Raw genomic sequence first — 21,927 nt, forward strand, 5'->3', positions numbered from 1 at the left:
CTGGCTGGATTTGATCGCTTGGATCCTTTTTTGGGAGGGTTGGACTTCTATTTGTGCTGCCTCCTGGCTTGCCTCAATATTTTCAATACTCCGCCTTACTGTTGACGGTTTGTCCACTTTGACTTCCAGGTCTTTCGGGATAGTATTGTCCATTTGTGACACCATAAGAGTGTTGTTGATCTTTTTGGTAGGGGTGTGTATAGCAAACATTATCGGGGAACGCGTCTAAAACTAGTGTGTAAACGTGTGTATGTGTATTTTGTTAAAGAATATAAATTTGTCTAAAGTTTATGGTTTGGGTTAGGTTAGGTTAGGTTAGGTTAGGTTAGGTTAGGTTAGGTTAGGTTAGGTTAGGTTAGGTTAGGTTAGGTTAGGTTAGGTTAGGTTAGGTTAGGTTAGGTTAGGTTAGGTTAGGTTAGGTTAGGTTAGGTTAGGTTAGGTTAGGTTAGGTTAGGTTAGGTTAGGTTAGGTTAGGTTAGGTTAGGTTAGGTTAGGTTAGGTTAGGTTAGGTTAGGTTAGGTTAGGTTTTTTTTTTTTTTTTTTTTTTTTTTTTTTTTTTTTTTTTTTTTTTTTTTTTTTTTATCCGTACCTCTAGCAAACAACAAAGCCAGAGATTCATGTTTACATTTTTTGTTTTGTTTTAATTTTAATTATAGTTTATACTCCTGCCCATAAGGGGCTTAAAAACTAGGTCACGCATTCATTCCGAGCCTCTTTATCATACCAGTTCTCGCATTTATTCCTCTCGTACTTTCATTCATTCCATTCATACTTTGCATTCCTAGCTGCGGTTACTAAAAGGAGGGGAGGGGAGTAGGGCTGTTGGGACTCTTTATTTCTATAACTATTTACATTTCCTTATTCTACCTTCAACCTAGTACATGTACACTTAATCCTATTTACTTAAACTAGGTTATTTACAACAGTAATAATATGTTAAAATATTATATGTTATAAAAATTTCTTATGTTCTATTTCTTTTATTAACCTCCTTTATAATTTTTTATAGCATATTTTAGGAACAAGTTCCTCGCACAGGTTTTTTTTCATTAAATTGGGGAGTTCTCGCGCATGGAGTCTTTGGCCCAGTTCGACCTCCAAGTCGAATCGTGCTGAGCCAAAGACTGGACACTCCAGAAGCACGTGGGCCACTGACTCGTCGACGTAAGGGTCACAGATGCATGCTGGGCTCTCCTTGCACTTGAACCTGGCCAAGTACTCGGAGAACCCACCATGCCCTGTGAAGGCCTGTGCTACCTCCTTGGTCATTTCGATCTTTCTGATTATCCTGTATGCCTCGGACGCGATTGGGAAGTACAGCTTGGTGACTGAGGCCGTTTGTTCGGCGCTGTACCTCCGATCCCATTCGTCGAGCGTGTCCATGCGGATTACACGCTTCGCGAATGAGACCGGACACCGGTCATAGTTGGGTTTCTTCTTCAACCTCAGGGCGGCCGCTTTAGCCAGGGCATCGGCCCTCTCATTCCCCTCAAGTCCCGCGTGAGCCTTAATCCAAAACAAGGAGACGCTCTTGCCCTGCGTTTTGCAGTGACTAAGAGCGCCCCTCATCCGGACCGCAAGGACGTGAAGGGAATCCGGGTCAGCCACTGTCTGAAGGGCCGCCATGGAGTCGCTGAAGATGGCGAAAACGTTCTCTTTTCGCCGGCTGATCTCATTTGCAGCTTCACAAAGGGCCAAGAGCTCTGCCTGGTAGACGGTACAGTGGGGCGAGAGAGCAAGTTTGAGGGTTTTGGCTTCGGCCTCGCCAGTCCAGATGGATAGCGCGGCCCCGACCTTGCCCTCAATCTTGCTCCCGTCCGTAAATATACGCACCTCATATCCTCGATGTTCGAGGTATTGCTCCTCGTCTACCAGGCTTCGTAGCTCCATCCCAACTTGTTCCGCTGGATGAGGCCTCTCCAGTGCCGATGCCACCCGCTCGATATCCCTGTCTCCCAGCACCGGCAGATGCGCCCCCCTCTTGGCCACGTATAGCGAGGCCATCTCGCGTACGCGTAGGTCAAGGGGGAGCACCCCTGCCAGCACCAGTGCTGAGTTCAGGGATACCGTTCGGTAGGCTCGACAGAGCTTCTGTGCGAAGCTACGCTGGACCGCGTTGAGGCGCTTCCGCACTCCCAGTTTGTTTGCGGCCGGCGCCCACGCGCTCGAGGCATACAGGATCACGGGTTCAACCACTGCGATGTATATGGTCTTGATAACTTCGGGATGCAGACCCCAGCCAACTTTGGCTGCCCTGGTTAGCCTTTTGTATAGGTTTGCGGCTTTAGCGCAAACATTGGCAACATGGGTGTTAAATGTAAGTTTATGGTCGATGGTGAGCCCTAACAACAGTACCTCCTTAGACATGCCAATGTCTACCCCGCCCATGCTCAGGCGCGGGGTGTCATGCTTCAGCTTCCGCGTGATTACCATCGCACAGGTTTTGTGCGGAGCGAATTTCAGCTTGTTCATGACACCCCACGCCCGAACATACTCGAGGGCGGCATTGGCACGTCTCTGAACGTCCATCGCTGTATCCCCGTCGAAGAGGAGGACAACGTCGTCAGCAAACGCCTGGACGTAGTCCCCTCTGGTACTGAGTCCCTTAAGCAGAGGATCGAGCAAGAGGTTCCACAGGATAGGGCCTCCTATGGAGCCCTGGACGCATCCTTTTCCCGTGGCTCTCAGATGCTCGGCGCCCATGTGGCGGACTCCAACCGTCCTGTCGCTCATATAACTATTCATTACTCCCCGTATACCAACCGGGCACGACTCCTCGACGAGCCTCACCTTTATGGCCGGCCACCAGGCGCTGTCGAAGGCCCCCTCTATATCCAGCGAGACCATTAGGATCAGTTTCTTGTCAAGAAGCTTTTCTCTAATGCGTTCCAACAGGGTATATAGGGCGTCTTCGGTGCTCCTCTGTGGCATAAAGCCATATTGGTGAGCGCTCATGCTCGGCAAAATATGGTACTTTAGACGTGCCACTATCATCTTCTCATATACCTTCCCCAGCACAGGCAAAAGGCCAATCGGTCTGTGCGCTTTGGGGGTGGCGTAGTTGTTCTTGCCAGGTTTTCTGAGTATGATGACCGTGGCCGCCTTCCACACCTTCGGGAAGTAACGGAGCTCGAGGCACTTGTTTACGAGCGCCAGGAACAGCTCGGGATCACTGTTGACCGCTTCCTTACAAATGTCGGCGGTCAATCCATCGGCGCCTGGAGCCTTCTTGGGGTTGAAGGACCTCACCGATCTGTCGAGCTCGTGCATGGTGAACGGGGGGTCTCGAGCGCCGCCACTGTCGCTATCTAGTTCGGCGGCTCGCCTCCTCGTCTCGCCATGCCCGGGATCGTCCAAATCGGTAAGGTCCTCCGGATAAAACGTTTCAGCCAAGTACGTGGCTGAACTATCCGCGTCCAGCACTATCCCTTCCCGCTCCATGGGTATGTCTTCCTCCCGTCTCGAAACCCTGCCTATCACCCGATAAATCCCCTCCCACATGCCTTCGCGGTCCTGCCTCTCGCAGAACCCCTTCCAGCTTGCGATCTGGGCCTCTTTTATCGCAGCCCGGTATTTTGCCCGTTCCTCCAGGTACTCTTGCACCACCCTCGGCCTCCGGACCAGTGCGGCACATCGGATCCTCCTCTTTCTGGTGACAACACGCCGTTTCAACCCGGCGAGCTCCTCCGACCACCATGGCACAGAAAATTTCTCCAAATTTTTCTTTTGTGGTATTGTGTGTGTACAGGCGTTTGTAATAGTGTTAGTGTATGTTACTGTGATTTGTTCAATTTCCTGTATAGTGTTAATATTATTTATTGCGTCCCTGTTCAGTGTAGTGCTCAGCAGTAATTCGCCCAGTTTCACACGAAACTGGGCCCAATTTGCCTTTTTCGTGTTGTATATGCGTGTGGTTCTGTGTACTGTATGTCCTTTGGACTTGTGTAAATTAATTTTGAACTCTATACCATTATGGTCGGAACTCGTCAGGTCTTCCAGCACTCGCCAATCGTCCACCAGGCCGAGTACATCCGGTGAGCATGCCGTGATATCGACATAGCTCGTCAGGTGTCGCTCCCCTCGGATTACGTCGAATGTGGGAATTTCGCCTTGGTTGAGGACATGGAGACCGAGCTCGTCGAGGGCCCCCAGCAACGCTTCGCCCCTGCTGTTGGTCGATGGCCCTCCCCACCAGACACTCCTGGCATTGACATCGCCACCGATGATGATGTTGGTGGCTTTTCCTACCTTCCTTAGGTGGTCGAGAAAGGGTTCTATAGGCTTGTCCGGCTCGAAGTAGAGCGATGCCAGCGTGATTTCCCAGGTACCAGTACGAATCCCCACCACCACGATGTTATTGGTGGTGAGTTCTGGGTACTGTATAACGCTAATATTAGCGTCAAAGACGGCTATTGCCGCTTTTACAGTGCCCTCCTCGATCCTGGTATTCTGGAAGACCCTTACGCCCCGGACACCACTCATACTTTTATTGCCACCCACATACGGCTCTTGCAGAAGAGCAGCGATTGCTTGCCGTTTAGTAGCCTCCAACATCAGCTCGGTAGTTGCCAATTTCTGCCTTTGCAGATTTGCCTGGAGTATCCTGTGGGGAGTCCTTTCCGTTGGCATGACCTTAGCAATACGCTACCGAGGCTCTCGCTATCTCGTCCATGCGTTTTCTAATCGGGCAATCACCGCTGAAGGCGCTGTGTACGCAGTGTGCCATCTTGGCCAACACGCAGTTCCTACACTGCGGTTCTTCCGCCGCCAGCCAGTGCGGACACTCTGCCCTGAGATGTGGGCCGCCACAGTGGCAGCAGATATCAACTGCTTCCTTACAGAAGCGCCTGCCGTGCCCGTATCCCAGGCAGCGAGTGCATTGCACTAGCGGCGACTGGTCCTCCACTGGCACCGCCTGCATGTCGACCCAGAGGCGAGACTTTTCCAGCGCTCTCCTCCAAACTACCGGAGACGCTGTCAAGACGATGTGATTTGTGTGCGGGTTTCGGGCACGACGCCTAAACTTTACCCCAACCCTAGCCTCTCCGTCGCTGAGGCCGCGAAAAACATCCCCATTTTGGTTCTTCAGGGCCTCCAAAATGTCCTCGTCTGTGTGGACGCTTAGGACTCCCCTCAGAACCAGCATGGGGTCCTTGTTTTTTACTTCCTCAACGACGAGGTGCTTTCCTGCTTTATTTATTTTCTCTTTAATTTTTTCCCGTTGCTCCACCGTTCTACACCCCATAATTATCTTTCTGTCTCTCCCCTTCCTAACCCTCTCTATTTCTATTCCCCCCCCCTTTGCGTCGATTGCCCTGCGCACCTTGTCCATGACCTCGTCCCCGGTGTCCGAGGCCTCCTTCGAGGTAATGACGACGGAGTGCAGTGCTGCCCTCCCTGGGAGGCGCCCACTTGGGGGTCCTGCCGCTACACTCGCGTACGTCATTTTTGAGACGCTCTCCGTCTGCGTTTCCACCGCGCTCCTCAGCAGCTCCAGACTGCGTGCGTTCTCTTTTAAGAGGACGGAGTGCTCCTCCAGCTTCCCCAAGAGCTTATCGCTCATGTCCCTATCGACGCAGCCGGCGTTGGTCGGGGCAGGAGAAAGCTCTAGCCTTGCTGTTTCTGGCTGTGTATTTAGACCACCTAGTCCTCTTAGCTCTGCGTCCAAGGCCTTTATAATTGTGTATAGCTCATCAATCGCATTCGTTACATCCTCCCTGATTTCATTCCTCAGGTTCCGCGATTGACCGATTTTTGTTTTTGCCCTGGTAACGCTGGCTCTCGCTTGTTTTAATCGCGAGGCTTTTATCGTTGTGGAAGGGGAGGGTGGTCCCGGCTCACTTACAGCCACCGGGTGGCTGGACACGGGGGGCGTACGCGCCAGTGCCGTCCTAGGTTTGAGCGGCACTCGCGCGGGTGCACTGGAAGTGCCCGGAGTCAGTTGAGTGTCGCCTTTTGGCGATACAGTCCCTGTCCTAGTGGCTATCGTGGTCGTTTGCGCCCCAGATTGTTCAGGGGGGGAGCCAGTTACCGGACTGGGTCTCCCCTCCTCCCACTCCTTACTCTGCCTCAGGACTACCCGGTCAGTACCACTGTTTGATCTATCACCTGCGCTGCTGCGCTTTGTTGGTGGCGTTCTATGGCCGAACATTCTGAGGTACACGTCAGTTAATTAAAATAAAATTTGAATAATAATAAAAGTAATTTAAGTAAAACAATAAGTTGTCATAAATCGTTAAAATTCAAAAAAAAATAATAAAGGAGGTCAAAGTAGTCTCTGATTATAATTAACTTACTGTAAATAGTTCAAAAGTTTTATATAAGTTATGTAAGTTGTTGTAAATTTTTGACAGTAAGCAATGATCAGAAACCTTGTACAAATTAAAATTAAAGGTAAATTAAATTGACAATATACGTCAGTTCAGTTCTGATGTACGCTTTTTAAGGAATACAATAATGTATTCCCAGTTTGAATAAACACTAATATTAATATATTCTAAATTTATCCTAAATATTAATTAAGTCCGCTATATTTTACCGTGACGGCAAGTCACCAAACCGCGTGTCATTATCGTTCGTTATATTTCCACTTGTCGCACACACAATAATTCCACAAGCTAGCAATATTATATTCAATGTTAATTTAGTTCAAATACAAGTGCAATAAAAAGTGCAGGAAGCAAAAGAGAGAACAAGATGGTGCGGCGCGTGAGTGACTCAGTCGCTCGCTTGTAATATGTCAACAAACGATCACGCCACTGTGTCGTGCAGTTCTGATGATCGCTAGGTTGTTCAATTTTAATGGGTAAATTTCTTTACGCACTAGGAGTATTAAGTTCTATCTACAGCCGGCCATTCCCTATCTCGCCCCCGACACGTACCACAAATGGATCTGGTCAATAAATATATGCATATACCGCAGCTTTGTTAAACACACAATACACTTCTCCACTAAGTAAATATTATTAATGTTTATTAAACTTCCAACAAGCGGTCGACAAGCGGCAGCAAGAAGTGGTCACTTGTCGGCACGCGGTCCTCCACACAATGTCTGCTCGTGACGACCGGCGGCTGTGCTACGTCGTCTGCTACGCGGTTACGACGTGCTCTACGCCGGTGTTATTGTGCTCGCTTGGCGTAGCACTGGTCGCGTCTTCGCCTTATCGACGAAAACAAAGATCACGCCACTTCTTGAGACGGGAGATAATCGTGTCGCTCGCTCGCACTCGTGGTAGCCGCCTGTTTTACTCACCGCCTATCTAGCGGCTTAAGTCCTTCGCTAAATTCGCTAGGATCCTCACTCACCACCTAATTATAATGTTTGCACTGTTTCAAATGTGTTTTTTACAGGGTTTTTGTACAATTTTAACACTATTTTCGTCACTTTATTCGCATCAGCTACGGAGCGCAACAGACAGCGTGTGGTCTCGACAGCGGAACGGAGCGGAATCCGGTTAGGTTAGGTTAGGTTTTTTTTTTTTTTTTTTTTTTTTTTTTTTTTTTTTTTTTTTTTTTTTTTTTTTTTTTTTTTTTTTTTTTTTTTTTTTTTTTTTAAGTCACTCTTTTCTCTGCAAGGGTGCAAAGCTTTGAAGGCTGGACATAAGGTCTTTCATTTTTGTTGCTTAGTCTAGGGTCTTCTCAGGCATTCCGTCCTCTATTACCATTCCAGTTCTATCATTTATCCCTCTCGTACTTTCGTTCTTCTCATTCATACTTTAATTCTAATCTTAACTTGGGGTCTAGGATGTTATGGGATGGGCAGTTTACTTTTATTACAATTTCTTAATCTACATAATAATTTACTTACAATTTTTTCTTACTGACTATATCTTACGCTATACTTAACTACTATTTATTTTAACTTCTTCCATTAATGCTACTCTACAATATACTCACGATATTGTGATAACATAATTTCATTCTTTGTTTTTCTTATTCACTACTTTTACTATTTGTACAGCATAATCTATAAACAATTCCTTAGTATACTTTTCAACAATCAATTTACACAAATTTTCCTTATTTACGATTTTGTTTATTTTATTTTCAAGCTCAAACCTCTGCTTCCCAAAAATGGGACAACTGGTCAGCAGGTGTTCAACCGTTTCCGGCATGCCAGGTTCACAGGCACACGAGGGGTCCCCCTTACACTTGAACCTAGCCAAGTATTCGGAGAACCCTCCGTGCCCCGTAGTGAACTGGGTAATGTGCCCAGTTATCCTCATCTTTCTTACAGTGCTGTACGCCGCTACTGCATCCGGAAAAAACATTTTAGTGACTGATGCTCTGTCGCTATCCCGATATCGCCTGTTCCATTCGTCAAGCGAACCACTCCGGATGATTCGCTTGACGTATGAAACGGGGCACAGGTCGTAATTTGGGCTCTTTTTCGACAGCAGAGCGGCTTCCTTAGCGAGTTGATCTGCTCGCTCGTTTCCCTCCAATCCCGCGTGTGCCTTAATCCAGTATAAGGCAACGGTCTTATTTTGCAGTGCGCATTGTTTTAACATTTTTCTTATGTCTACGGCTAGTGGATGGAGGGAACCGTGATTTATGACTGTGAGGAGTGCCGCTTTGCTGTCGCTAAAGACCCCAAAAGTAGACCCGTTTCGGAGCTGGGCTTCCTTAACCGCATAGCTCAGAGCCAGGAGTTCGGCCTGATAGACGGTACAGTAGGGTGCGAGAGCAAGCTTGAGGGACCTTATCTCGACCTCACCATCCCAAATGGATAAAGCGGCCCCGACTCGGCCCTCAATCTTGCTCCCGTCCGTGAAAATTCTCACGTCAAGGTGGTTGAGATTGTTGTATTGTTCTTCGTCTACCAGATTGCCAAACTCCAGACTCTGTTGCTCTGCGGGATGAGGGGCATCCATCGCTGATGACATTCGCTCGATCTCTCTGTCCCCAAGCCATGACTGGCATACCCCCTTCTTGGCCTCAAATAGAGAGGCTGCCTCTCGAACTCGAAGATCCAAAGGGAGTATCCCAGCCATTAACAGTGCCGAGTTCAGGGAGACCGTGCGATATGCCCTGCAAAGTTTTTGAGCGAAGCCCCTTTGAATAACGTTTAGCTGTTTTTGGACTCCCAGCTTATATACCGATTCGTGCCACACTGCAGCCGCGTACAGCACTGTAGGCTCTACTACCGCCACATATATCACCCTGATAACCTCAGGACTCAACCCCCAACCAACTCTGGCTGTACGCGCGAGGATTTTATACATTCCGATAGCTTTTTTACATACATTCCTAACGTGTGTGTTGAATGTGAGCTTATCGTCGATAGTGAGCCCCAAGATCCGGAGCTCTTTATAGGTGGCGATCTCCGTTCCGCCCATGTTCAAGCGTGGTGTGTCGTACTTTAGCCTCCGCGTTATTGTCATCGCACAAGTTTTGTGCGGCGCGAATTTGAGCTTATTTCGGACGCCCCACGCTTGAACATGTTCGAGGGAGGTGTTTGCCTGTCTTTCTATTTGCAGTGCAGAGTCTCCATCGAAGACCAGGACCACATCATCAGCAAATGCTTGTATGTATTCACCTCTGGCTTGAAGTTGGTGAATTAATGGGTCGAGGAGCAAGTTCCACAAAATTGGGCCTCCGATGGATCCCTGCACGCAACCCTTGCTGGTAGCCCTTTCATATTCAGCGCCTGCGTAGCGCACTGAGACTCTTCTATCGCTGAGATAGCTGCTGATGACCCGTCTCAAGTACTCCGGACACTTTTCCTCAGCCAATCGGACCTCCAAAGCCGGCCACCACGCGCTATCGAAGGCTCCCTCTATATCCAATGACACTATGGTAATAATGCGTTTTTCCTTTAGTTTCTCTTTTACATGTTGCATTAGTGTATAAAGGGAGTCCTCGGTGCTCCTTTGGGGCATGAAGCCGAATTGGCGAGTACTCATCCTCGGTAATAGATGGTACTTGAGTCGGGCCACCAGCATCTTCTCGTACAGCTTTCCCAGTACAGGCAAAAGACCAATCGGCCTGTGCGACTTCGGTTCAGTGTACGAGTCCTTTCCCGACTTCCTCAGTATCACCACTGTTGCCGCTTTCCAGATTTTCGGAAAGTATCTATGCTCTAAGCACTTATTGATTAGGCCGAGAAAGAGTTTTTGGTCCAGGTCCACTGCATGAGTGCATATGTCGGACGTGAGTCCGTCTGCTCCTGGTGCCTTCTTTGGGTTAAAACTTTTTAGAGCATGCTTGAGTTCATTAACAGTAAACGAGGGTACATACTCATCATGCACACCTTCGCTTATTTTAGCCCTCCTTCTGATTTCGGCATGCTCATCATTATCCTCCTCTTCCCGGTCCTCCGGGTAGAAGGTCTCTGCCAGGAGCTTTGCTGACTTTTCAGGGTCCAGCGGGGCTCCATTCACATCTGTTAAAGGGCAATCTTCCTCCCTTGTCCGAGCTCTACTCATCACCCTATATATTCCCTCCCAGACCCCTTCCCTATCCTGCTTCCCACAGAACTCCTTCCAGCTCCCGGCTTGGGCCTCTCTAACTTCCGACTCATATTTTTCTTTTTGTTTCAGGTACTCATCAACCACGTGTTGTCTTCGATCCTGCGCTGCGTTCCTGATGCGGCGTCTCATCGTGTTCGTCTCCTTCCTCATCTCTGCGAGCTTCTCCGACCACCACGGTATGGTAAGTATTTCTCTGCTTGTCTTTTTTGGAATTGATTGTTCACAAGTTTTTGTTATTATGTTTGTATATGTATTGATTGCAGATTCTACTTTTGTTTTATTGTCTATTGTATCTATCAAAGTTGTCATATTGTTATCTAGCAGTAATTGGGCCATCTTCTCATGAAATAGGCTCCAATTGGCTTTTTTAGTGTTAAATATCCTAGTAGTTCTTTCAATTTTGATGCTTTTTGATTTTTGGAGTCTAATATTGAATACCATACCGTTGTGATCCGAGCTCACTAGGTCTTCATCGACTCGCCATCCATCTATCAGGTCCAGCATGTCTTCGGTACAGAACGTCACATCCACGCGGCTTTGGTACCTCTTACCTCCTCTGATCGTATCAAATGTCGGGACATCTCCCTCGTTTAGAATATGTAGGCCCAACTCTCCGAGAGTCCCCATCAATTGATCTCCTCGTGCATCATCTTCCTTGCTCCCCCACCAGGTACTCTTGGCATTCGCGTCACCTCCAAAGATTAGCCTTTTGGGTCCCATTTTTCTCTCTACCCTTTTGATCTGTTCAAGATAAGACTCTATGGGCTTGTCTGGCTCGAAGTAATAGGACACCAGCGTGATCTCCCAGGCCCTGGTCCGGATCCCCACCACCACGATGTTATTGGTGGTGAGTTGCGGGTACTGTATCACGTCCAAGTCGTGATCAAAGACAGCTATCGCAGCTTTGACAGTCCCATCTCCTTGTGCAGTGCTTTGGAAGACCCTTACGCCCCGGAATCCTTTCATACTCTTTGCCCCGCCCACGTATGGCTCTTGAATTAAGGCTATTGCAGCTTTCCGAGTAGCGGCTTCAATGGCCAACTCAGCGGTTGCTAATTTTTTCCTTTGGAGGTTTGCTTGCAAAACTCTGTAGGGGGGTGATGGGGGTCCATTCTTTGGTCTAACTTTAGCAGTGGTATTCCACTGCTCGCCGTGCTATATTGTCCCATTTTGCCATTACGGGGCACTCCCTACTAAAAGCGTTGTGTGCTGTGGTTGTCATATTTGCCTTCCGGCAGTTACAGCAGGTAGGCTCTATGCCTGTCAGTCTGTCGGGACAGTCGGCCCTCATATGTGGTCCGCCGCAATGGCTGCAGCTCGGTAAAGCTTCTTTACAGAATTTCCTGCTATGTCCGAACCCCAGACAAAGGGTACACTGCACCAGTGGCGTTTGGTCCGCCACTCTAACTGGTTGTATATCAATGTGCAGCGACCCCATGCTCAGGGCTCGGTTCCAGATGGTTGGGGACACTTTTAGCACTACGTGGTGGGTGTGAGGGTTACGGGCACTCTTTTTATATTTTACCTCTATCCTGTCATCCTCTTTGTTGAGGTTACGGAAGAGGTCTTTATTTTTGCTTCTTAAGGCTTTTTGGAGGTCCTCGTCGGAATGCATCTTTAAAACATTATAGAGTATCAATAAGGGATCCTTATTTTTTATCTCTTCAACGACGAGTTCCCCCTCTGACTTTTTTAATCTCTGTGTTGCCTTTGTTCTCTCTTCTTCTGTTCTATAACTCATTATAATTTTCCTGTCTTTAATCTTTCTCACTCTTTCCACTCTCACCCACCCTTCATCTTCACTGGCTGTTTTCCGGAGTTCCGTGAGAATACCATCGCCTGTTTCGTTTTCGTCTTTAGATGAGACCATTATTGAATGTAATGTGGTGCATTTTGGGGGTTGCCTCCCCGGCTGTGATACCACCACATCCGCATAAGTCGCTTTTTGACTCCTGAACATTTGTTTTAGCTCTTCCATCTTCTCGGAGTTTTCTCTTAGGAGACTGCAATTTTCTTCCAGTTTTTTCTTTAATGCATTTAAGGTCTCATCCTGACCTTTATCCTTTTCCTTGGTCTCTGCTTCTTTCTCTTTATGCGTTCCCTTTTCCTCTATTTTCTGCCCCCTTGTAACTTTTCCTTCCGCCTCTTTTACAAGCTCATAAAGCCTTTCTACTGCTTGTAAGACTGCCATTTTTATATCAGTCTTCAAATTTCTCGAATTTTCAAGATTTAATTTGGCCTTACTAAGACAGGCTCTAGCTTCCGCAGTCTTGCTTGGAAAGCCTTGTATTTTTTGTTTTTGGGGGGCTTCAGATGGCTTTTTTGTGGGAGATGTTGGTGTTTTCAATTTTATGGCTTGGTCGGCCTTGGCTGATTCCCATTCTCCCACACTTCGTCTTACGCTTCTTGTAATATTTGGGTCATCTGTATTGGATGATCCAGCATGATCTGCGTTTTTCGGAGGAGAGTTTAGGTTTTTGGTCACTGGGGTTCTAATATTTGCGTACATCGTTAATTTAATTTTTATTTTCCTTGCAGTGAGGACGCGTCAATGTCACGTAATATAATTATATAAACAGGACGTCACAAAAGGTTTGTATAAGTTATATAAGGGACGGTACAAATAAGCAAAATAAAATAAATAAAAAATTATATCTCTGTTTTTTGTTTTTTGTTACAGATTCCGTCAGGCTATACGAGTTCTAGACTCGTCGAGTGTCGGTAAGAAGGTTTTTTTTATTTATATACTTGTGTGTGTGTGTGTGTGTGTGTGTGTGTATGTGTGTATGTGTGTGTATGTGTATATGTGTGTGAGTGCGTGTGTGTGTGTGTGTGTAGGAATGTATGCAAAAAATTTTGTTATTGGATCGCACAAAATTTTTCTCTACCTAGAGTCAGTATGAGAATGTAACTAGGTAGGTATTTTTACAACTTAAAAGATACACGGTCAATCAATTCGATTTCGATCGTATAATGTAAAATTTTTAAGTTTCGACTCTACGTAGAGTCTCCACCTCTGTCCAAAAAAAACTGCTCGAGACTAAGCCCTATTGCATGCAAAAAACCCCGTTACTGTAGCTCTTCCCGTTCGCGAGATAAGGCAGTTTATTTAATTTGGGGGTTGCTACCCCTAAAGTGTCCTTATACTACCTATTTATGAGTATGCCAAAATAATAGTCAATAATTTTTTAATATTTTATAATTATAAAATTTGCTACTAAAAATTTTTCAGAGTCCAAGTAATAATGGTCATAAGTTAATTTTAGGGGTAGGGGGTTGGGACCCTAGGGGTTGGGTGCGGGGGGAGGGGAGGTTTAAGGGTTAGGGTTTGCGGAGCAGGGGGGGTGGGTTAGGGAGGGGGGTAGAAATTTTTCGTTATTTTTGGGCTAGGACGCACGGTTTACGAGATATGAGGTATTTTTGGAATTTTTAAATACCTAAACAACTTTATCCCTCTGCCGTCGAACTGCTTGAATAAGTATTTTAAACAGCCTGTTAATTTAGTTCCAATTTTTCGATTTCGCCGGGAAAAGTACCGGGGTGCAGTATTTTAATTTGGGCCGTCCGGTCCCGAGATCACAAAGGGATAGGTCACTCGGTCGATTTTTTATTCGCCCTCAAACTTAGGGGTAGTTTTTTGCCAGCTTCGTTTGCCTGGTTTTGGCCTTAGGAACGGGATATCGAGACGGGGAAAAATACTGGGGTATTGGTCGCGGCCCAAATTTACCGTCAAGTCCCTTGTTTTCTGCTTTGGAAATCGGGAAAACCGAAATTTTTCCCGTTTTTCCAAAAAATCTCGTTGGGGGTGGTTTTTTGGGGTGCCAATATGTTAGTCGACCCTATGATCGCTTGTCCCCAAGACAACCGATTTTTTGTTATTTTTGCGATATCTCGCTCCCCTGAGGCTCCAGGGGGTGTACAAACTTAAGCGGTAATGCCGGCCGGTACCCTTGTTCCACCTTAAATTCTATATAAAATCTATCCTTAGTCCTACTTACAATCTAAAAATTTTGTTCCACAGGAGGTGAACCGGTCCCTGATGTCCCGCCTGTCCGGAGGTCCTCCGTAGTCCACACCACCCTCAGGAAGCTGCCGAAGCTGGAGGTGGCTGACAATTTTCTGCAAATAGCTTCTAGTGCAGAAACTTCGCGTCTCAGGGGGTTGGTCCCGAGGAGTTTCCTTCCTTGTAGGAGGTTTTCTTTAGGGTGCTGCCGGGAGCAGGATGTCATAGGTACTTTCGGCTCTGCGTGACGTCACAGGTTTTTTATGTCCTCTGTAACTCGAAAACTACCTGTCAAAAATTCCTGAAATTTTGTACAATTATTGTCCAAGTGGTGGGCAATATCTAGGGGTCCAGAAAAGGTGACGTCATAGATCTTGTTTCAGCTCTGGATGAGATCTAAGTTCGTAGTGCCTTCAAAGTCTTCCAACTTCCAGGGGGATGCTCCGATTTCGAAGTTCGAAGTGTCAAATGACGTGTCTCGACATAGTTCACGATTTCGAGTTGGTGAAATTTCTCCAAGACGTCGGGAACTAGGAGCACGTGGCCACGTGGTTTTCGGTTTTTCCTTTGTGGCTCGGTGAGTTTTACCCGGAAAAATCCGAGACTTCACCTGATTGTAGCTGCCCCTGGTGCGCTTCGAACTGCAGTTCAAGAAACGTAAGTTGTCGCTGAAAATCAGGCAGCGTTGCGTCTGGAATATCTAATTTGCAGGTTAGAATCCGTTTTTTGGACCTGGTGTCTCACAGAGTAGTTCGATTTTCGCACTTTTTTCACACACGGATAGTATTCGCGAACGCGCACCTTTTGATATATAACACTTTATATTTTGCGTAAAATAACCCGTTCGTTCGATTTTTTAAACGCGGAGCGCACGCAAAACGATCCGACCGCCACGAGAGCTGAGGGGGAACTGGGTTAGGTTAGGTTAGGTTAGGTTAGGTTAGGTTAGGTTAGGTTAGGTTAGGTTAGGTTAGGTTAGGTTAGGTTAGGTTTTTTTTTTTTTTTTTTTTTTTTTTTTTTTTTTTTTTTTTTTTTTTTTTTTTTTTTTTTTTTTTTTTTTTTTTTTTTTATATAACTAATCTCTCCTCCAAATTAATTGGAGACCTGTTGTACCTCATTCGTTCTAGTTCTATCAGTCATCCTTCCGCATCTATACCCATACGTCACATCCACGCACTTCTTTCACATTATTGCCGCTGGGATTACGGCCTATTTTATCTAAACTATATTTTTTATATTTTTTTACAGGTTCAATAATTTTAAGTTCTTTTGTTTTATTATGTAACTTATAACTATCAGTCTATCTTTAAACATTTATTATTTACACTATTACTATTATCTAAGTTGCTTATTATCTATTTTCGTTTCTTATATACTATTACAATTGTTAATATCTAATTTTTACAGTTTATTTACATTCTTATTTGCATATCTTATCTAACTTACATTATATTACTATTTCTTATCATATGTTAATATATACTTATGATATACGTAATCATATGTTTGTCTATTATTTATTTTTACTTATGACTTTACTAACAATATCTTTACAGTACGTTATAAAACTGTCTCTTACTTTTTTATTTTTCATAATATTTTTTATTTCTACTGTACAAATTTGGATTTTTAACTTAGTTTCTAAGTCTTGCCTCTCCCGGCTAAATATGGCACATTCTGTTATAATGTGTAAGGGCGTTTCGTCGTATATTGAGTCGCATGTGCATGCCGGACTGTCTCTCAGCTTAAACCGATACAGATAAGACAGAAACCCCCCGTGTCCAGTCATAAGTTGTGTCAATGTTTGGTCAAATTCCAGTTTCCTCACAATAGGGTACGCCGTCTCCACCCGTGGAAAGAAGGCCTTCGTGACCGATGCTGTTTCCCCGTCGTCATATCTACGGTGCCATTCTTTTATAGAGGTTCCCCTTATTTGCGTTTTAATATAGGACACCGGGCACGCGCTGTAGTCCGCTTTAGTTTTTAGTTTAAGGGCCGCTTCCTTTGCCAATTTGTCAGCTCTTTCATTTCCTTTAATTCCCACGTGGGCCTTGATCCACAATATTTTTATTATTTTGCCTATTCCTTGTAGTGCTATAATGTTCTCTCTAGCTTCCACGGCCAACGGGTGATAGCAATCATTGTTTATTATCGAGTCTAGCGCCGCTCTTGAGTCACAAAAAATACAGAACTCACTCGCCCCTGATCCCATTATCACTCTAGTGGCCCTCGCCAGCGCCAACAACTCCGCCTGGTAGACTGTGCAGTAGGGTTCGAGCCTATATCTTTTTGAGCCAACCTCGACTTCATCTTTCCATATGGACAGTGCTGCCCCGACTTTGCCTTCCATCTTACTCCCATCCGTGTATATGTGTAAGGCATTTTGGTCGTTCGTGGCTTCTAGTTCTGCACTATCCATGATAATTCCGTATTTAAGGTCGAGGTTTGCTGCCGGGTGCGCCATCCGATTTACAGGCACCGGTCTCTCAACCTCCCGATCGCCCACCACGCGCCGGAAGTGCCCCTTCCTTTCCTCATACAGCAAGGCTGCCTCCCGGATACGGATATCCAGAGGAAGCAGTCCGGCCAGCAGCAGGGCCGAGTTGAGTGAGACGGTCCTGTGTGCCTTAATAATTTTTTGCGCAAAGTCTCTCTGCAACGTCCATAGGCGCCTCTGAACCCCCACCTTCTCCGCCGCCCGAGCCCAAGCGCTAGCCGCGTAAAGGACTATGGGCTCCACCACTGCAGAGTATATCGCTCGGATAACCTCGGGGTGGAGTCCCCAACTGACCCTGGCAGCTCTGGATAATTGCTTGTATATTTGCGCCACTCTCACCCTAGTGTTGTCGACATGAGTGTTGAATGTCAATTTGCGGTCTATGGTCAACCCCAGGATCTTAATCTCGTCAACACTTTCAATAGAGATTCCCCCCATTTCCAACCTTGGGGCGTCATATTTGATTTTATTAGTAATTACCATAGACCGCGTCTTCTGCGGCGCAAATAGCAGCTTATTTTTTCTACCCCATGCTCCGACGAGCTCCAGGATCAGATTTGCCCGTCGCTCAATATGCAACGCGTCGTCACCATCGAAGACAATGACTACGTCGTCTGCATAGGCTTGGCAGAACTCCCCACGACCCTTTAGAGTCCTCAAAAGGGGATCGGACCCCGGGGCCTTCTTCGGGTTGAAACTTCTCACCGAGTTTCGGAGCTCTGCCATCGTAAACGGTGGGTCATTGACTTCAGAATGAACCACATCGTTTAGTTGTTCTACCCTTCTCCTGATATCTCGGTGTTCGGAAGTATCTTCCTCCTCGGAGTCCTCGGGGTAAAAAGTGTCGGTCAAATACCTGGCCGATTCCTCCGGCCCCAACTGCCTCCCAGATACCATCAGCGGAATGTCTTCCGGGCGCTTCTTGGTCCGTCCTATTACCCTATATATTCCCTCCCAGAGACTCTCCCTATCCTGTTTCCCACAGAAGTCCTTCCAACTGTTTATCTTTGCCTTTTGAGCTTGTTCCTCATAATTTTGCTTCTCTTTCAGGTATTCGGCAATGACGTATCCCCTGCGGACAGGCGCAGCACAGCGAATACGTCGCCTCATGGTCGTGACTTTCTTCTTCAAGGCTTCCAGTTCCCCGGTCCACCACGGCAAGGTAAGTAATTCTGTCCTTTTTAGTTTCGGTATAGTTTCTTCGGCAGCCTCCACTATTATGTCATTATACTTCTTAGCTATTTCCTCCAGTTCACTCTTGTTATTTATTTTCCTTACTTTATCCTCGTTAATTGTAAATTTTATTTGTAGTTCTGCTAGTTTTGTCGTAAATTTATCCCAGTCTGCTTTTTTAGTGTTAAATTTTCTGGTTGTCCTAATACACTTTTGCCCTACCTTTTTCTGTAAGTCCACCTCGAAAATGATCGTTCCGTGGTCAGATCCTATGAAGTCATCGACCGACCAGCTGTGTATTTTATCCATCATGTTTTCGGTGGAGACAGTAACGTCAATGTGGCTCTTAAGAGTCTTGTCTCCTCTTATCGTTCTGAAAGTAGGCTCGTCTCCCTCATTTAATATGTGCATTCCCATTTCTATGAAGGAGGATGCCATAAGTCTGCCCCTTTCGTCTTCTCTTTGGCTGTTCCACCACACACTCTTTGCGTTACAGTCCCCTCCCATGATGATACCACAACCACCGAAACTTTTGTGGATGTTTCTCAGTTGTTCCAGGTACGGCTCTATGGGCTTCCCAGGCTCGAAGTAAAAGGACACCAGGATGAGTTCAGAGGTCAGATTTCTGATTTTTACCACTGAGATGTTGTTTGTAGTATGTTCCAAGCATTGATAGACCTCAAGGTCATCGTCAAACACTGCTATCGCAGCTTTGACGACTTCCCCGGTATCGAAGACACTCTGCAGAATCTTTACCCCCCTGTAGTCTCTCATCCTTCTCGCACCACCCACATACGGCTCCTGGATTAACGCTATTTTAATTTTTCGGCGTTGTGCCTCAACTATCAATTCTTCCGTTGCCAACAACTTGCGCTGGAGATTCACCTGGGTCACTCTATACCTTAGCATGCCCTCAGCAATACGCAACCCTAGATCTTGCCAGGGTGTCCCACTTCCTTCTTACTGGACACTCCTGACTATATACACTATGACTGGTCTTTATTGCCTTAGCCCTCTGGCAGTTCACGCAACTGGGTTCCTCGGCATCTTGCCATTTAGTGCACTGGGCTCGGAGATGGTTCCCACCACAATGACCGCACGCAACCTCCTGTTCCTGGCAAAAACGGCGACCGTGTCCATATCCCAGGCATTGCGAACACTGCACTATGGGGGACTGATCAGCGACCCTGACGCGCTGCATATCCACATGCACAGCCCCGGCCTCTGTGAGCCGGTTCCACACCTGTGGCGATACCCTCAGGACCACATGTACCGTCAGTGGGTTCCTCGCTCTTCGCCTATATAACATTTCAATCCTATATTCGTCATTTCCTAAGCCCTGGAACAGGTGCCTATTTTGGTTTTTTATAGACTTCATTATATCCTCGTCCGAGTTTGACTGCAAGACTCCATATAGAATTACTAGTGGGTCTTTGGCTTTTATGTCCTCGATGGTTAGCCCTTCCTGCTCTCTTATCTTGTCTTTAACTCTATCCATTTCCTTTCCATCCTTGCATCCCACTATAATTTTCCTATCTTTAACTTTCCTTATTTTATCTACCTTTATCTCTTCGTCCCTCGCATTAACAGTTTTCCTGATTTTTTCCAGGACTTGGTCTCCCGTGTCTGTCTCGTCGGTCGAGGTTATCATCACGGTATGAAGTGTTCTTTTAGGAGAATTTGTCTTTTGTGTTCCTCCAGCCACCACACCAGCGTAGGTCATCTTCTCCATCGTTTCCCTGTGCAGCGTCAGCTGGTCCTGCAGTTGTTTGATTTTGCCATTGCTGTCCGCCAATAGCTCACCGTGCTCCTTCAGGATGTCTCTGAGTTCCTTCTGTTCTGAAGGGGGGTGCTGCGTGGACACAGGTTGAGGGAGTTTCTCTCCTCCCTGCACGCCACTACCCTTTTTTCTATCGGATTCAGCTTCCTTAACCAGAACAAAAAGTCGCTCCACCGATATCTTTACCGCCTCCTTTATTTCGGTTTTTATATTTTTCGAATTGCTGAGGCCGATCATCACCCTAGTCAGGCAACCCCTGGCCTCAGCAACCCGGTCCAGTTTGTCATATGGGCTCCTGGTCTCCAACCGTGCTGTCGCTGTGTCCGTCATAGAAGTCCTTTTAGCGTTTCCGGGGGGAACTGTCTCATCTGTACTCCTCTTGGGAGGGGTTCTTGATGCGGCGTACATCTTGTTTGAGAGATTAGAGTCAATTATTATAAAACAAAGTGATCCCCAATGACTGTTACTAGCTGTGTTACTTCAAAGTTTGTATAAGTTGTATATTTAACAGTTTAACAGCAGCCAGTAATCAGAGATCACATACAGTCTAAGTAATAATAACTTAAATTAACATTGACAAAATATGTCAATTATATTAAAGTCAACTTATATCTAATATCACTAACTATATAGTATCCTATAATATCAATAAATTGTTTATAATAAGCTTAAAACTATCTATATAAATAAGTCTGCTGTTTTTCACGTCGTCGATATGTCCCACTTATATACACTTTCCTAATTTTGTCTATTTTAGAGGTTATAAACACATTTTATGTAATAACTTTTTTTCTATGTGTTCCTGGGTGATGCGGTTTTTACTGTTGTAAATGTCTCGTCGAGGCGCGTCTTTTGGTATATCGCACTCCCGCCGCACTGCCCCAGAACTGGGACCACGTGTCCACGTGGGTTTAAGAAAAAACACTGTAACTCCGGAAATTCTTACCGGAAAAATCGGCGAGTGGTGTCGTTGTATAGCCCGTCGAAGCGCCGTTCTCGACGCACGAAAAAACTCACAGGTCGTCACTCTAAATCTAGAGAAAAATGCACTTTTGTGTCCCGAGCACGTGGTCACAAAATGTTTTTCACTCTATCTCTTTTCACAGCTTATTCCGGATGATGCTGTTTACACGTCCGTGTTTGTCTCTTCAAGGCGCTTCTGTTGGTATATCACACTCCTGTCGAGCTGCCCTATTTCTAGGACCACGTGGCCACGTGGTTTCGAGAAAAAGTGTTGTATCTCCGGATACTTTCACTGAAAAAATCCGAAATTGGGGTGGAAGGTGTGCGGCACCGTGTGCTATAGAAATACACTTGAAAAACAACACGTCGTCGATCAATATCGAGCGGCGCACGCCACTTTGTGTTCCAAGCACGTGGTTTTTTCAGGTTTTCCGGAATAACTCCAGAACCCGTTGTCTCCGAAGCACGCGGTTTTCAGCGTCGGCTTCCTTGTCACTGTCCGCTTCTTTTAAGACCACTTTCACTGCAATCCATGCACTTGACACTATTTTTCGGATTTTTTAAACGCGGAGCGATGTATTTTCGTGGCGCTCGCGGTCGTGGCTGCCAGCAGACTGGGGGTTAGGTTAGGTTAGGTTAGGTTAGGTTAGGTTAGGTTAGGTTAGGTTAGGTTAGGTTAGGTTAGGTTAGGTTAGGTTAGGTTAGGTTAGGTTAGGTTAGGTTAGGTTAGGTTAGGTTAGGTTAGGTTAGGTTAGGTTAGGTTAGGTTAGGTTAGGTTAGGTTAGGTTAGGTTAGGTTAGGTTAGGTTAGGTTAGGTTAGGTTAGGTTAGGTTAGGTTAGGTTAGGTTAGGTTAGGTTAGGTTAGGTTAGGTTAGGTTAGGTTAGGTTAGGTTAGGTTAGGTTAGGTTAGGTTAGGTTAGGTTAGGTTAGGTTAGGTTAGGTTAGGTTAGGTTAGGTTAGGTTAGGTTAGGTTAGGTTAGGTTAGGTTAGGTTAGGTTAGGTTAGGTTAGGTTAGGTTAGGTTAGGTTAGGTTAGGTTA

The sequence above is a fragment of the Bombyx mori genome, chromosome 11, assembly GCF_030269925.1.
Source record: "Bombyx mori chromosome 11, ASM3026992v2".
Classification (NCBI taxonomy): Eukaryota; Metazoa; Arthropoda; class Insecta; order Lepidoptera; family Bombycidae; genus Bombyx; species Bombyx mori.